The sequence below is a fragment of the Ahaetulla prasina genome, chromosome 7 (genome assembly GCF_028640845.1).
Source record: "Ahaetulla prasina isolate Xishuangbanna chromosome 7, ASM2864084v1, whole genome shotgun sequence".
NCBI classification, from domain to species: domain Eukaryota; kingdom Metazoa; phylum Chordata; class Lepidosauria; order Squamata; family Colubridae; genus Ahaetulla; species Ahaetulla prasina.
Window position 1 is genome coordinate 23,995,218 of NC_080545.1, and position 18,288 is coordinate 24,013,505.

An 18,288-nucleotide genomic window follows, 5' to 3' on the forward strand; every position below is an offset into this window, starting at 1 on the left:
TTACAACAATATTAGTTTCTACCCCTTGAGAAACAGGCCCAAGACTTTTAAACTACTAAACTATTAATCCTATTTGCAAATTATTAACCTGTCATCTGTATACTATATTAATAATCAAATGGGAAGAGTAACAAATAATTAATAATTAATTACTAATTAAAGAGAGAAGATTAAAATTTCACAGCCCTCTGTTAAACTGTTATTGTAATCAACTTGTAGAAAATTTATCGTGGCTTTTTAACTATTCCAAATTGTCCCAAGAATTAACAGATTTATCCTGGATTTATCGTGGATTAAATATCCATGTTTTCTTAATATTATCTCTTAGCAATTGTTGTCTGATTAAATATATGTCCAATCTCCAAAGCCAGTCTATCTTTCCTAAAAGTCCAGATGAAATTGATCATCTGGACTTTTCCCAGTTAAATGTGATAAATCCATTCCCCAATCTTCTTCAGTCCATTTAAAGAAGACCAATTTATCATTTATCCACTCAATCAGTTTTCTGTGGTTGTATAAGAATGCAAGCTTGAACTTCATCAGGGAGGTGTCTGGAGTTAACTCAGTTAGTTGTAAATCTTTAAGGTCCATCAAATCTACTGCTTTCAAATTACATCCCTTTTGTGGATTTAGTTTATCTATAGTTACTTGCCTCTGAATGTTTTCCTGCAATCTTTATCAATTCATCATTTTTTTTTAAAAGTGTTCCCCTTTGAATTACATGTTACCAAATGGGTCTTTTTTCAAGCATTAGCCTCATTCCATTATCTGTGATCTGAAAGATTGTTATTGCTCCATGTAGCTCGTATTTCACTCCTAGTGCTAAACAAATATAAAGAAAAAGCAGTAGCCCAAGTGAGATAGTTCTTTGTCCATGATTGATCAGATTTTCTATTTTAATTGAGAAATCTATTGGGCTATCGTTTTGCACTGCACATAGTTTAGCTTCTTAGCAGGGTATCGGTCTCAGAAATTAAATTTTGCAAACCATTCTCCTTGTTTTCTTATCATGAAACTTGCAAATTTCCTACTCTTAATATCATTAATCTAGTCAGCAAATGCATTTTAATTTATTTTTATTTTATTCAAAAAAAAAGTTAAAATACAAAGCACCAATATTTTTTTAAAGAAACAAAGAAAAAATACAAAACAAGCAAGACAAAAACTAACATATATACACATATTGTCCTAGTTGAATACTGGTTAATATATTACAACAATATTAGTTTCTACCCCTTGAGAAACAGGCCCAAGACTTTTAAACTACTAAACTATTAATCCTATTTGCAAATTATTAACCTGTCATCTGTATACTATATTAATAATCAAATGGGAAGAGTAACAAATAATTAATAATTAATTACTAATTAAAGAGAGAAGATTAAAATTTCACAGCCCTCTGTTAAACTGTTATTGTAATCAACTTGTAGAAAATTTATCGTGGCTTTTTAACTATTCCAAATTGTCCCAAGAATTAACAGATTTATCCTGGATTTATCGTGGATTAAATATCCATGTTTTTTCTTAATATTATCTCTTAGCAATTGTTGTCTGATTAAATATATGTCCAATCTCCAAAGCCAGTCTATCTTTCCTAAAAGTCCAGATGAAATTGATCATCTGGACTTTTCCCAGTTAAATGTGATAAATCCATTCCCCAATCTTCTTCAGTCCATTTAAAGAAGACCAATTTATCATTTATCCACTCAATCAGTTTTCTGTGGTTGTATAAGAATGCAAGCTTGAACTTCATCAGGGAGGTGTCTGGAGTTAACTCAGTTAGTTGTAAATCTTTAAGGTCCATCAAATCTACTGCTTTCAAATTACATCCCTTTTGTGGATTTAGTTTATCTATAGTTACTTGCCTCTGAATGTTTTCCTGCAATCTTTATCAATTCATCATTTTTTTTTAAAAGTGTTCCCCTTTGAATTACATGTTACCAAATGGGTCTTTTTTCAAGCATTAGCCTCATTCCATTATCTGTGATCTGAAAGATTGTTGTTGCTCTATGTAGTTGATAAGAGAGTTCTTCAAAGCAGAATAAGAAATATACAAGGAACAGGAATATTTTCTGGATATTTCAATCCAAAATTAAAAGAAAGATTGAGAAAAATGAGCTCCAAATTTTTTGCAAATAGATAAAATACAAAGTGCCTATAGTGAATGTCCAATAAAAATGTAAATCAAGGAAAAGAACTTTCACTATCCAGGAACACAGCTGTGATTTTCCTTATGGAAAAGCAGCAGTTAATGAAAACAGCCAAATAAATCAAAAGCAAAAAGCAAAAAGAACAGATAAAATCCAGCAGTGGGTTGAAATAAATCATCATTCAACCAGTCAGTTAACTTTTAAAGATTAAAAAAAAAAACCAAAGACTTCAAGTTTCAAGTTTCAATTTATTACAGCCACAGGCCAGAACAAATAAAAAACACTCAGTAAATTTACAATTAAAAATTCAAGAATAAAATAATACATTACAGATAAAATCTATGATAAAAACCAGTTATCTGTTACGTAGCTTAAAATTAAAAAACTACTGACATCAAAGACTTCAAAAAATGAAGTTAGAAGCCAGGCTTGCTAAGAGGAAAAGATGGCTGAAAGACCAATGAATTTTCAGGGAACTGCTATCTTCAAGATTCCCCTACATTGTGGGTCCATGACTATCCAAAAGTCACCTTGGATCAGTCCTAAATATTCCCATTCAAATCTAGGGGCCAAACGGCCAAAGAATTGGCAGCAAAATCAACAAATCATCGTCAGGAGAGAGAAATCTTCCTGCCAGTCAGCAGCCATCTTGGGGAGGAGCCTCAGCCAATGAATCTCTTCTATATATGTCAATTTCAGTTTCTTTTAAATAATTCTTAGTAAGTGTGGTATATTAATATGGATGCTTGTTGCAGGTAGAAGTTTTTACTATTCGAAAGAGACATCAGCTAGTTCTATAACAGCAATATATAGTACAATTTACAGGACAGCCAATTTTTCAGAATATATAAAATATATAAAATGAATAGAAGATTTGTGAAAGACAGAAGTTGACAGAACTTCTGCATTTATAAAAAGATTCAATTTCAGTGGGATAAATTAGAGGTTATTATTTTTACTTTTAAACAGACTGAATTCTGTTCAGATCGGGAGCGAATTTGATGGAAAATTTTTAAAGAGGAATTGGAGGAGTTGCAAATGGAGGTATCAGATTAGACTGCACAAAAATTTCAACAGGTGCAACAGGAAACTGAAAGGAATGATATTGAAGGATAAGCATTACAGCTTTCTACTTTTTAAAATTTGGGGCTTAATTATGGATTACAAATGCTTAACATGGAATGTAAATTAAGCAAATGTTCTTCCAAGAAGAAGAAAAAATATTTCAGGAAATTAAAACAAGATATAATTTGCCTACAAATTTGTATAGCAAATTATAATTTGCTATACAAATATTAGAAAAAAGGATGTACAATATTTATTTAAAAATTGAATGAAAAATTTATTTCAGCAGAAAGTAAAAAAATAAATGGAGTTGTTTTGTATATAAATTCCCTACTAAAAGCAGAACTTATACTGACTTATGAGCATGGTAAATTTGTTGGTGGAAGTTAATTTGCATGGGACTAAGAGTTTGATATTAGGAATTTATGCCCAAATGAGGACAGTTCTATAAAAGTCTTATGGAGAGGTTAATAGTTTCTCTTATGAAAATTGATATTTGATGGGGAATTGGAATTGAGTGATTTCTCGCACAACTGGACCGAACTTTTGAGAAAAGTATTAAAATCACTCAAGGCAAATTACCAAAACTTGTCTTTGATTTGATTAGGGCTTCTGGACACATGGAAACAGAAAAATGGCAATTCAAGAGAATATATCTACTTTTTCTAAAAAACTAGACCCTTTCTGAGAATACTGTAGATATTATTAATAATGAGAAAACAAAGAATTTGGTTCATTAGGAAGCTTTAAAATCAATAAACAGAAGACAATGTTAACAAAAAAACCATGAAAATAGAAGATCAGACAGTTTCCCAGACTATTGAGTGGTACGCACTGGAAGTGCCCCCAGCTACAACTTATAGAGGAAGCCATAGAGGATTTGGAGAGCATCAGGTTGGTGAAGACTGATTTAAATGAAATCTTGATGTGGTATTATTTTATCAATATTTAGCTGAACAAATACTTTTAAAGAAGTTAAAGAAGTGAGCCCTTGTTTATAACAAGAGATTAGTTTATGAGGAAATAAGCTTTATTTATTTATTTATTTATTTATTTTTGTCACACAATATATATAAGCATAAGTATGAAATAATTATACAATATATAAGCATATATATGAGTATGAGTTGTAATAACTATATTAATTGGATATAATGAAGGAAAACAATAGGACAGGAATGGTAGGCACGTTTGTGCTCTTATGCACGCCCTTTACAGACCTCTTAGGAATGGGGTGAGGTCAATGTGTTGTATCTTCACCCACCACCACCCCCGAACCTGGCCTCCTGGCAGAAAGTGACTCAGAGAACGAGGGGGAAGAGCCGACAGGGCTTTCCTCTGCAGAGCTTCCTTCTCTGGCTTTGCTTCAAGTCCCAGAGGCAGGCCAGGTGGAGGAGAGGATGAGGCCTCTGTCTCCTGCATCTCCTCCCTCTCAGGCCATGCCTCAAGACCCAGCTGCTGACAATCAGTCGTGGCTGGACCCCCGGTATAGCAGACAGGAGAGACAGCAACATCAAAAGAAAGGGTGGGGCAGGCCTAGAGAATGCTGAATCAGAGAGCCACACCCCACAGGATATAAAAGCAGGAGGAACTGCCCTATAGTTCTTGTGACGAACAAACAATTGACTGTTGAAAATGTTGTCTGTACTTTGGCTCCTGGACTCTGTTTTGTTTCTTTCTGAACTTTGGGATTATTCCAGCTCGGAATGCAATCGCTCTGATAGATTAGAGGACTTGGCAAGAATAAATTGCTGGCACATCTAGTCAGTTTGCATATCTAATTGATTGTGGTTGGGGGGACAGAACAGAACGGTAGATAGTTTTTGGTTGAAGCTTTTGAGATTTTGGGAAGAGACCACAGAGTCAGGTAGTGTATTCCAAGCATTAACAACTCTGTTTCTGAAGTCATATTTTCTGCAATCAAGATTGGAGCGGTTCACATTAAGCTTAAATCTATTGTGTGCTTGTGTATTGTTGCGATTGAAGCTGAAGTAGTCTTTGACAGGAGGACATTGTAATAGATGATTCTATGAGTTAAACTCAGCTTCAATGAATATACTGAATGTATTTCTGAACATCTCTGTAGGGGGTCAAACTAGTTAAAAAAAATAATGTGTTCTTTTTTCCATGCAAAATTAAGTAATACCAAATGAACCACAAGAAATATGTATTTGAAAATGTGAAGATTTTTTTTTTAAGTTGCAGGTGGCATGTAGCATGTACCTCAGATAAAAATTTAGAGCACATACAATCCATAATAGCTGACATAAAATACACAGACACGCATACATGATGGGCAATTTCCCACTAGCTGTTTATCTTTTACCATTGCTTTTCTCTGGTCTTAACCTGCCATAACAAGGAGAATCCATGGGTACGATATTGCATAGAGTTGCTTTTATTCTACCACACCCTTTCCCCCCACCCTATTCATTTTGGTGATAAAATTTGAAAGCTAATAAAGTCAGACATATTACAGCTGCATTGATGAATAGCCCTGTCTGGCTTTTCTGTCTGGATACCAAAGCAGACAGTGTCGGGAGGAGGAGGAGAAAGAGGACAGAAAAATGGGGTGGGGAGGTGAAAGAGAGAGAGAGAGAAAGAAGGAAGGAAGGAAGGAAGGAAGGAAGGAAGGAAGGAAGGAAGGAAGGAAGAGAGAGAGAGAGAGAGAGAGAGAGAGAGAGAGAATAGCATTGAGTAAATTGATTATGTCTCTCATGGTTAATACCAATTTGTATAAGGAAATGCTAAAAATGTTTAGGATTTCTCTCTTTATCACACCCCTCAACCTATTTAAGATTTAAATGCTCTTGTTCTTATTATTGATATAAATTATCATGATGACCAAGATGAGCTTCTGTATGAAATATAGTAGATATAATATCAGAATATTGGACAAGAACATTGTGCTGTTTAAATTAGATTATATTAACTATGCATTTTCTTAATCAAGGAAGCCTAAAAATTAATATGCCTTGTATTTTTAGAACAAGCTTTCACTTTATTTAAATGGTTTTTACACTGGAATAAAAAAAAAGCAGAAAGACAAATCTATATAGGCATACAGATATAAAGGAACGAAGGTTGGTAAACTTCATTAGTTACATTGACTTTAATCAATACTCTTATTCTCCATTTTTTATAATATGTCCATCTATATGTTTTAATCTTTCCCAGCTTGGTGAGAAAGTGCTGTTAATATAACATCCATTGTATCTAGGAAGGACAAGTTGTTCAGGTTAGGAAAAATATGTCTTCTGTGTTTGACTGAGAGCCAATAGAAAGAAGATTTATGCAGTGATCAAAATGAAAATAGGAGTGGAAGAATAAAGCAATGAAGTTAACACCTAGGATTATTATTTAAAGAACAAGTATTTTTTAAACACACATATACACAACCTATTTTCTTTGAGTAACTGTGAGGGACAAATATTCTACTACAACAGATCATTTATTTTGAACATCCAAGACCCCATTCAAGACTTCTTATTCATTCTGGACGACTTCCGGTGTCCAGCGGCAACGGACGTCTGGAAGGCTTCTCCTGCCTCCAGCGCCCGAATCCGGCCGCCGCCGAGGCCCTCAGGGGCCAGGTGTTCCGAAAAGGACACCTGCCGCACGGACGGCTCGCCAGGGGTCTCCCAGCCGACATACAGGACTGTGGGGACCGATGCTGGCGCGTCCTAGGCTTGGCGGGGTTTGGAGGCCACAGGCCGCGGCCATTATTTTGGTCGTCGCCTGGGCCGCTGTGCCCGGTGACACCGGGGCATTGGATTTATAACTGCAGCAGCCTGGTGGTGAACAGGGAACGGAGAAGAATTGAGGAGGAGAAGGGAAGGGAATATCGGTAAACGTGAGTGGAGTGCTCCGGAGTGCGGGGGGGTTTTTTCTCCCCTGCGGTTGGAAGGAGCAAGAGTTATTCTGGAGAGAGGAGAACTTAAAATAAGAAGATTACCGGTTTTGTGGAGCTCTGGAGAGAAGAGGTGATGGAGAAATTTAGGAGGGAAGGTTTGAGACCCCCCCTCCTTCTGGGGAACAGTGGTGGCGTCCAGCTTCCGCCTTCACTATGAGAATTTTGATGACATCACTTCCCTTCGGCTTCCTGGTTGACTAACTGTACTCTGGACTCGTTGCTCCTGTGAGTGCCCTCTGGTGGATCCGGAGGAAATTACAAGGATACTGTGCCTGCCTGAGGATTTTGTATTTTTTTTTCCTTAATGGCAAAGGTCAGAGACCAACTGCTGGAGAGATGGAGAGAATTTTGGAAAAGTTATCTAATATGGACAAGAAATTGATGAAATAAGAGCAGAAATTGTGACTATCCAAAAGGATTTAAAGGATACTCAACAAGTTTCAGCAGAAAACAAGCAGAAAGTGGAAGGTTTGAGGGTGAGATGCGGCAGTGCAGAAAAGAGAGGAGACGACAGGCAATGCTGTGCTTGGACTACAGATGGATAAAATGTCTTATTTCCTTAGGTTTCAAAATTTGGAAGAAGTGGACCAAGAAGACTTGAGAGATGTTGTGACTAAATTGTTGGGAGAATTTCTTGGGAGAGGTGTTGATTTCATGAATTGGGATGTGGATCGAGTTTATAGAGTTAATTAATATGCACGCACGCATGCAGTTCCCAGAGAGGTTCATGTCAAATTTGTGAGAAGAGAGACGAGAGATGAAATTCTTAGAAAACATAGGAGTGGGGCACTGATTTACAGGGGCAGGGAGATAGCCATTCTGAGGCAGATTCCCAGACAGGTACGTGAAAAAAGAAGGAAATATTATTTTTTGTCAAGCAAATTGTACCAGAAGGGAGTGGGCTTCAGATGGCTGATGCCAGAGGGATTGATGATTTTCCGGGAGGGCATTACGAAAAAATCAGTACAATTGCGGAGGCTACGGCCTATGTGGAGGAACACAAAGCCCTCCTGGAATCAGATGACCCAGGAATTGAAGAAGGGGAGGTTATAGATCATGGGGCGGAGGCGGCTGCCGCTGTTGCGGCCCTGGAGTTGGGTCAGGCTGAACCCAGAGTTCTGAGATCCAAAACTAGGAAGTGATAAAGATATTTGGGATTGTGTTGGTTTTCCTTATTCTCTTTAGTACGATATTCTGTTTATTCTTGACCCTTCTTTATTACGTATTTAAAATTTGTAAACTTAGCTACTTCGTGTTACCTGCTTGCCATATGGCTGTTGTATGTGTTAAAAAATTTGAGTAAAATTCTTATTTTAGATAAGAAAAATGAAAATTTACCATACCTGATATGTATTTGTATAAACCTTTTTTTTGACTAATAAAAACTTTTTGAATAAAGACTTCTTATTCATTCTGTTTAGCAATTTTTAATTCCATGAAATGATTAGCAACTTTAATATGAATTAGTTTATTTTGACATGTTCTAGGGTGAAATGAAGATGAGGGGACATTTCCATACTTTACTGAGTTTTGTGTTTGATAAAATTGTATCTAAAATGTGCACACTGAAGAAAAGGATCTGCAGCAGTTTTGTACGAAAGGAAATTGCTTGCAAAATAATATGCATGCATTAGGAGAAACAGCATGCAGCACAGAAATGCTGACATGCATATTTTATTCATTGATTTTCCTAATATATTATCTTTGCCCCCAGTACAAATATTTAGCAAGAGAATAAAAAAAAAATATGGAGCACTAAATGTGCTTCAGAACTTTCTTGTCCTATGAACTTTTCAGAAAGTCTTGCTAAGATGGGCTAAGCGCTGATCTACATCTGGGTATCTAAATTCCAAGCATAATTTGAAACTTGTATAAAGAAAACCCTCTCACTGTCTTTAAGGACATGACAGAATGAGTTCTGTAACATCTATATTGCAAATTGTGTTGGCATTAAGACTCAAGAATCACAGCTCTGGTATATAAGTCATATAAAAATGTATCCACAACTAATAAATGTAAAAACAAACAACTCAGTCTATGCCTGGTTCATGCTGTTTATCTATAGGGTCTCCAACCTTGGCAACTTTAAGACTTGTGGATTTCAACTCCCAAGTCCACAAGTCCACAAGTTGCCAAGGTTGAAAGCCCCTGATCTATAGCAACAGTAGAACAGCCTTTTTGAGAAGCGGGTGGGTTTAATTTTTCTTTTTATCAGGGTCCCAAGAGTCTCTGATGTAATGATATGCTGGGATTTTCTGCCCTTTTCTATAGGTGCATTCAGTCTATTGGATATGTAACACTCCTGCATAGAAATGAATAGAAAATATATAATGGAAAAAGCAGAAAAATCTGTGAGTTCAATCTGTGTAGAAGGTTTGAACCCCATAGAAAAACTTCTGGCTAACCAATAAGAATGATTCTGGTCACATGGGGCCTTTTAAATATAATAAAAAACCATGACACTATTATTTGCATTTTGTAACTATATTTCCAGCCTAAAATTTTGATGGGCTTGGAGATCACAAGTAGCCTATAGGCCATGAGTTCCTTATACAGCAGGGGTCTCCAACCTTGGCCACTTTAAGAGTTGTGGACTTCAACTCCCAGAATTCCTCAGCCAGTTTTTCTGGCTGAGGCACTGGGAATTGAAGTCCACAAGTCTTAAAGTGACCAAGGTTGGAAACCCCTGCTATTCAGAATTGAATCACAAACAGAATTATTCCCCAACTTTCTGAGATTCCTTCAGTAGGATATACTGTTCGTTTCCAGTCTTATTTTTAAAACGTTCCTGTTGATAATTTAATTTCCATTTTTATTTTAAAGCAAAACATTCAATTTAAGATTATCTACTTAATCGCATTCAAGGAAAGTTTAAAATATTACATTTTTTTGCATTTCTAAACAAATATTAAAGAACTTCAAAGCTGATTAACCCTTAATCAATTGACTGTCTTCAAGGAAGTCAAGCTATTTGAATTCGTTGGTGAACATTTAATGGGAATGGGAGAAAGAATCAAACCTGCAAAAAAAAAAAATGACTTTCTTCTCTTCCTCATTCCAGTCTCTCCACCTTCAGCACATATAATGTTACTCTTACGCTTTTATTATGCCATAATCTGATTGCTCTATACTGATGATAAATCACTCTGTCCTTATTGCATTTCATCTCATTCTGCTTTCACTTTATTCAGAGCAACAAATTCAGCATTTTTCCTCTACCAAATTCAAGTATGGATGTGCAGGAATAATTAGAAAAAAGATAACTGGGGTTATAAAACACAGAAGAAGGTACTTGCTGACATGAGTATTTTGGAATAGCTTTAGTGATGCGAATGGAATTTGTTTTAATAACCTTGAAATGCCCAACAATATATTAATGCTGTCAAAAGATATTACATTTTCCCCCTTAACTTTGATGCAATATGGGAGTTAACTTCCAGGATCTTCTTTTTTTGGATCTTCCTTTCTCTATTTATATAACGAGGCTTTCAAAATATTTTTTTCAGAAACACTAAACTCTGTTTCTCTATCCAGTCTCATTAAACGTTAACCACAATCCCAGATGAACAAGTATAGATTTGTTAAGGGTTCTCTCTTGGTAGTTAGCATTGTTCTAGCAGACGGTGATGTGATTTTATTAAAAGTGTAGGGCATGATTACTCTCCAAGGTCCTATTGCCATAATACATTTGAGTTAAAATCTATTGGCCTTCTAAATATTCACCGTGCTCAAAGGAGGGGAAGGGAGAATCCCTGAAAAATAAATTAAACTAAGATGGTATTACTGAGAAATGTTTCAAATATACTAAAGGCTGAGCTGAATTTGTTGCGTTTTTCTATTTCAGTTTTCCCTGAGATATTTTTTGATCATTTTTTCAGCAGCCCTTTCAAATGCATACTACCTAGGAATGCAAAATGACTTTGTCACAGATATGACTGACAGTAAATGTTTTCATTTTCAGTAGTTCCTTGGTGGTATGAATGCCGCCTATAATGAAGACTGTCAAGCTCTCATCTTGGATAAACCCAATTTAAAAATAGCAGACGTGTGTTTGTATGTGTGTGCAGATACGTGCTTAAGTATTTCAGCAGAAAAAAATGTATTAACACACTAGATTACTAATGATTTTTTCAAAATGGTTTATACTGCAGAAAGAATTTGGATAGCCTAAAACTGCAAAATGGCAATATATTCGATTTTTTTAAAAAAGTCTTTTGATTTCTCAATTTTGACATGATGTATGAGCAGCTTTTAAAACTCCCAAATTATTTATTCTGTTGGGAAGTGCTTTGGAAGATCACCAGCCTGCCATTTATTTCTATAGGATGCTCAAGATATTATTAGCATTTGCAAGAATGTAGAATATAGAATTAGAATATTCTATGGAAAATCAATGATCTTATATTTTAATGAATGTTATATACAAGGGTGAAATTGACTTACCTTCCCTACCAGTTCACAAATGTGTGCGCAACCCGTGCATGCGCTTTGCTCGCACGCATAATCTTCCGTACATGCACAAAGCCTTCTGCACATGCGCAAAGCCTTCCACACATGTGCAGAGGCTTAAAATATAGCAAAAAAGCGATGTCATGGTGTCTGCATGGATGGGCAGAGCCTCCCGCAGCCGCTGCTACTGGTTTGCCTGAGCTGGATAGAACCGGCTGCATTTTACCCCTGGTTATATATGTTTCTTATGATCTTAACAGAAGACTCAAGAGATTCTTTTTCATGAATCAGGGAATTTTTAAGAAAGGATGAGCGTCAACTTTCTCAGAGCTGAGTTGGATTGACAAAGACCCATTGTTTCACTATGCTTTAATGAAATCTGTTGTATTGTATTATGTTTTTCTTTTGTTTTTGTTACTTATCATACTTGTTCTGACCTAGGTTTCCTGAGTCAGTAAAACACACGAGTAGTCCCAAATACCAATTTTATTGCAACAGCTGTGAATTCTGTTCATTTACAGATGAGTTCCAAATAGTTGTAAAGAGTCCTTTGGGATAAGGCTGATAATCACCCACCTTTATCTCCCTTGACACGCTGCCAAAGGCCTAATTGGCAAATCCACACAGAGTCCAGAATCAAACAGAGCTTCAGACTTTAAACTGAACAGAATTAACAATGTTGCTTTCCTGCAAAGGGCCCACATGCCTTTGCTCCTCTTTTAAGATTGGGAGGGGCCAATCATCTCAAACCTACTCTTGAGTTGTCCCTTTTGTTTTAACTGTTCTTGCCTTCTGGCAGCTCTGCACATGCACGCACTGGGAACAGGATCCTCCTGTTCCTCTGCCTTGCTGAGGTCCGACTCTGGAGGCTCCAGAGGCAGAACGTACTTCCCAGATGGCCCTTTCTCTGCCTCCGATACAGAGCCCTCATCCGAGCCTTCCCCAGATGCCAGGACTGGCCCATGGTCCTCCCCAACTTCCTCACTGTCCGAATCTGCGGGCAGCTCCGCAGGCCATAGGCGGATCACAACATCATGAGTTCAGACACTGTATAAATGCTTCAGTACAATAAAGAAATGTACTATGTTGGAATTGTCATATATTTGAAAGGACTGTGACCCCTGTGATTTTGACTTCCCCAATGGTTCTATTTTGTCTAATATTCACATCATATAGTTAATTTGTGGAAAAGAAATAAAACTAAAAGATATTAATGTTAGGCTTCTATTATATGCTGAAAATATGGAATTTATTTTTTTGTGAACTATTTGTGAACTATTCTAGACTTTCTGAGCTTGAATATAGCTCAGGCAATAATTTTGCATGGTTGAAAACAAAATACGAATCTGAATTAAAAGAAGAAATTAATTTACTGTTTGAAATTAACTCTTTATTGATGAAATTGGAAGAATGTTTAGTATGCCTCGACATAGGAAATATTTAATTCTTGTTTAAGATCTGACTTGCTTTTTCATAGTAATTGCAATTTTTTAATTATTATTGTGCAGAATTTATTTGGAAGCAATTTTGTTTTATTTTCTTTTTATCCTTTTTTAATGTTTTGTTGATGTTTCTGCCTGCCTTTTTCTTTTTTTCTTACATAATAGCACATAAAAAAAAGTAAAAAGTATTATGGAATGTCATTGTATTACTCCCTCCAAGCCCAACCCACTGAATCATGTTGTTTTTCTATAGGTAAAAGAAAGAGAGATAGCTGTACGTAGAAGAGCAACAAATGAGGGGCTAGGAGGCAAAATCCTATGAATGGTAAAAGGAAGTAGGTATGTTTATCCATAATGTCCAAATATAGGAAACGAACCTATGGGTAGGAGCCTCAGAGTAGGAGATCTAAACTCAAAATAAGGAAGAATTTCCTGATCATGAGAACCTTTTAAGGAATAATCTGCCTCCTGGAGTCACAGATGCTCCATCCCTGGAGGTTTTCAAGTGAAAGTTAGACAGTCATTTGTCTAGGATATTATGATAATTAAACTCTATTGCAGACAAAGCAATTAACAGAAAAGAGAGTGTGTGAACAGCAAGACAAAGAAAAGGAAAAAAAAGAAAGGGGTTATGGGAGATCTATTCCACTGTAAAAACGAAAAAATGTCAGTTATTAATGTATTAAAAGCAGCACACAGTTAAAAATCACAATAGGTTTATCTAATATAGTCATTCTTTAATCACCTCCTTAAGTTTTAATTTAGTCGAGTTACAGATAAATAATAATAGTATAAAATAGTTAAATAGCTATTTCCCTCAAATGTTTTATTTACGCTAAAATGTTTGTGAGGATTTGATAGCACCAAACCAGATTAGGTAGAATTTAACCGAATTTGGTTTAGAATTGAAATCTCTATTCCCACCTTGCTTAGCTAATATAATTCAAACTGAAGTCTTGATTTTTTGAGGACATGACATCCGGTGGGAGTTATCCACACAGGGGTTGCCTTTATCACATTAATCCCTAACCTGGTTTGTTTTCAGATTAGTACAATATAAATATAGCCAATGTGGCACTGCAATCATTAAGGTCTGCTCAATGAATTGTGACTTAACAACATGGCTTAGCATAATATGTGAACTCATACCTTGCATTACACGGAAGTTTCAGTTCATATTCAACAAGGACTATACACAATATAGTCCTAATATTAGGCCTGTGTAAATATGCAATTCATCTTTTTGTGGCATGGATATGATACAATTTTCCTCAAAAATTTTCATTGAAACTTTGAAAATTTCAAAGCAACTTAATTTGAAAGCTCACCCCAGTTGAACAGGAGTGTGACTATTTGCAAACCCAATATATTTTGAACTGTACTGAAAATACTTTTTTTGCTTCTTATAAGCAATAGATATAGAGATGATAGATAGATAGATAGATAGATAGATAGATAGATAGATAGATAGATAGATAGATAGATAGATAGATAGATAGATAGATAGATAGAGGAAAGAGGGAGAGAGTTATAGATATATGCAGAGAGAGATAGAAAGATACTATTTATTTTTTCATGAAGCTGCACTAACCAGTTCATTGTGCTCCAGGATATGCCTCTTCTACTAGATTTATGCAATCAATATACCTTACGATTTCTAATCCTCCTAAAAACTGTTTTGAAAGCACTATCAGTTTTAGGAGGCTTCCAGAAAGGGTCAGTGACAAACCAGTCAATAAGATGAATCCAACCTTCTAAATTTGCACATTTGCTCCTATATAAATAACTGGAGGACACAATGCAAAACCAGCCTTTCACCCCTCTTTCACATTGCATGCCATCTCTTTTTATCTTCAGACAGAACCACCGATGGATTATTTATAGATTGGAAGAAAGCCCTTTGAGTAAAAGTACAAAGGGCAGAGATCACAAAAGATTGATTTCCACAACTCGTTACAGTCATAAACCCATAACCCAAGCAAGTTCAGAGGGAAGAATTCCCTTCTCAGGGTCAACTGCTTATTTCTGGCACATGCTTCCAATATCCCTCAGGGAGCCTTTAAGAAGGGCATTGATGTAGCACAAGTTGAAAGAGCCAGTTAAATAATAGTTTGGAGCCTCCCTTTTCTCTCTCTCTCTCTCTCTTTCTCTCCCTCTTTTTTCATCCTCAGTTCCATGAATTGTAATAGATCATTTAGAGGAAAGGCTATTTCCCTGCCCCATTGTTGTAGGCAACAGCTTCATAGTATTTTCCATAAATAATGGGTAAATAATATTTGCATTTAGGTGCATCTTGTTGTGCAAAATTATCCTGCCTCTTTCCTTTTTTTAATCTTTACCTAAAGAAGAACAGTTGTGTTTTTTTTTATCTTACTACTAGGTGAGACACACCCTGCTCAACAGATTTCAGCAACAGATTATTTCTAATATATACGAGAGAGGTAGCTATATGGCAGGCACAGTGCCAGCATCATGCTGAGACAAACAATAAGTACACTCCTTATATTCAAACTCATACAATATTCAGACATTTCAACATGCAGACTCACATTAGTTTAATAGACTGGAAAGGGAAGAAGATGCAAAAGGCCTCCAGCAGGGAAATCTTAGTCTCTATATGACAATGACCATCCCATATTTCTTGGAGGGGAAAAAAATATGCTGGTTAAATTTTTAAGCCAAGTCTTAAAATGGACAAACATTTACAATATTGATTAGGAGTAATTCAGTAAAACCCACCCCCCCAAAGAATGGGAGATGGCACAGCAGATGTAGGAATAACCATCCTGGATTTCAAACCTAGATTTTAGGCTGTGAAATTTTTAAGACAGGCTGTAGGCTGAGGGATCCTACATGACTGGATTCTGAACCAGCAGCTCTACCCATGACTTCCACAGATGTGATCAACTATTCTCACTCCCAATTCTTACCGTTTTACAGTCCATGGAATTGTGCTAAATAACTGTGGAAAATCAATCTATACCAGGCTTAAACTAGAGGTCTGTGTCATTAAGGGTTTCTTCTTTTCAGAATAGGAGTGGAACGTGAGAGAGGATTTTAACTGACAAGATATTGAAGAATTCTGTTAACACAAAATTTTATTTTCGTTCCAACCTTTTTTTTTTTTCCTGCCCAGTTGCCTGGAATAGGACAAGGAGATAAACAATAGTTCTGGGTCACTCCAGCTATCATAAGCAAAACATACCAGAAATTAGGATGATTAAGGAGGGAGAAATGGCCACTTTTCATTATCCTTCACTAACATAGAAATAATATGTAGTAATCTCACTTTTAATGTATCTGGGAAAGCATAATAGTAAGAGAGGTATGCATCATCGGTGAGACAACCCTGAAATATGAATTTATTAGAAAAACTGTAAATCGTAACAACACTCCAGAGTCTATTGTTGTGGGCTACAATACTTTTGATTTTTCTAAGGACAAATTAGTTTTCCTGCTTCACTTTAGTTGTATGACTGAGGCGAGTAGTGTACGAATTGTCCACAAAGTTCAACTGTCATAACCTCAACAAACAGTTCCTGTCCCCACTTTACAGGAGGATGTGATTACATCTCTAAAGGGACCAAATGACAGTCTACAAAAATGAAAGTTCAGGGAATGAATTGTTGCTAAAGGGATCGGAATTTAATCCAGGAATATCCCTGTGATAGAAATCCTGCTTTCCAAAACAACCCAGACAACAATAATCTATATTATTAATAAACACCACTGTTTTTCAATCTCAGCAGCTTTCACTGCTAGCTATGAAATCCTAGGAGTTGACGTCCACATATTTTAAAGTCCCTGAGCTTGAGAAACATTGATCTACACCAGGGATGTCAAACTGACATTGTCACGTTGTCGTCACGTGACCTAGCATGCCTTTTTTTACCTTCACTAAAACAGGGGTGGGAATGGCCAGTGCGTGACACATCCAGCCTGCGGGCTGCTAGCTTGACATCCCTGATCTACACCATCCACCAGCATCCAAGAAATGGCAGCACCAATTATCTGAGTTCATCTATTCAGTCCTATATTGTTTATTACTTTAAAAAAGCAGCACAAAATAATGTAATTCATCTGTTTTGTCTCATTTATCATACCATCAAGATTGCCAAGGGAATGCAAAATAAACATAGAACTTTAACAATCATAGTTCATCCTCTACATAAATCACAGAGAGGGCAAAGTGTTAGATTTCTGGCTAACTTACCTGAGAGCATTCCAAGCACTTTTTGAATCTGCCTTTTCCTGTTTTATGAAAGCAAAAATATTTTTGCTGAATAAGACCAGAGGCTACACAGTCAGTAAACTGTTTCTCTCAGATACATTTGTGGCAGAGGGGACTCCCACAGGAACAAGAGAACCAGCTTCTGCTGTTATCTCCAGCTTCAGATCTTCAGAGAGGAATTGTCAATAAAATAGAGATGCAGTCACAATGCATCCCCCACCCATCGCACTGCCAGCATTGGCTTACCTTCTAGATCTTTTCCCTGCAGCCCTGCCATGCTTTCCTCAGTTTCCTGCCTTCCACGTGGCCTTCTACTTGCCTGCCTTCACATATGGCTGTGGGCCATAGACTACTTCGGGGGCGTGGCCAGCCAGAGATCGCTACCCTTCTATCGCTACCCTATGCACGGTCACTCACGCACTCGTGACGTCTCGCCTGGATTACTGCAATGCTCTCTACATGGGGCTCCCCTTGAAGGGCATCCGGAGGCTGCAGTTAGTCCAGAATGCGGCTGCGCGGGTGATAGATGGAGCCCCCCGTGGCTCCCGTATAACACCCATCCTGCGCAGGCTGCACTGGCTACCTGTGGCTTTCCGGGTGCGCTTCAAGGTGTTGGTGACCACCTTTAAAGCGCTCCATGGCATCGGGCCGGGTTACTTACGGGACCGCCTACTGCTATCGAATATCTCTCACCGACCCGTGCGCTCTCACAGAGGGTCTCCTCAGGGTGCCGTCAGCGGCAATGTCGTCTGGCACGCCCAGGAAGGGCCTTCTCTGTGGGGCCCCCACCCTCTGGAATGAACTACCCCCCGGTCTTCGTGCGCTTTCGGACCTCCGGACCTTCCGCCGCGGGCTTAAAACATATTTATTTAATTGTGCAGGGCTGAGCTAAATTTTAAATTACTGGCTTTTAAATTGGCTTTTATTCTATATTTTTAATTTTAAATTAACAGGCTTTTAGAATAAGTTTTTTAACTGTTTTTGTATTCTTTATATTGTATTTATGTGTTTTTAAATGCCTGTACACCGCCCTGAGTC

General features: G+C 37.0%; 1 long non-coding RNA gene across 1 annotated transcript in view; it reads right to left on the reverse strand.

Moving 5' to 3' along the window:
- LOC131202122 (uncharacterized) overlaps positions 1-17,532 on the reverse strand; it is an 82,582-nt gene extending 65,050 nt beyond the window's left edge. The window contains exon 1 of the long non-coding RNA XR_009156066.1: positions 17,497-17,532. This is a non-coding gene — a long non-coding RNA (uncharacterized LOC131202122). The remainder of the gene's footprint in view (positions 1-17,496) is intronic.
- Positions 17,533-18,288: the final 756 nt, after the last annotated feature.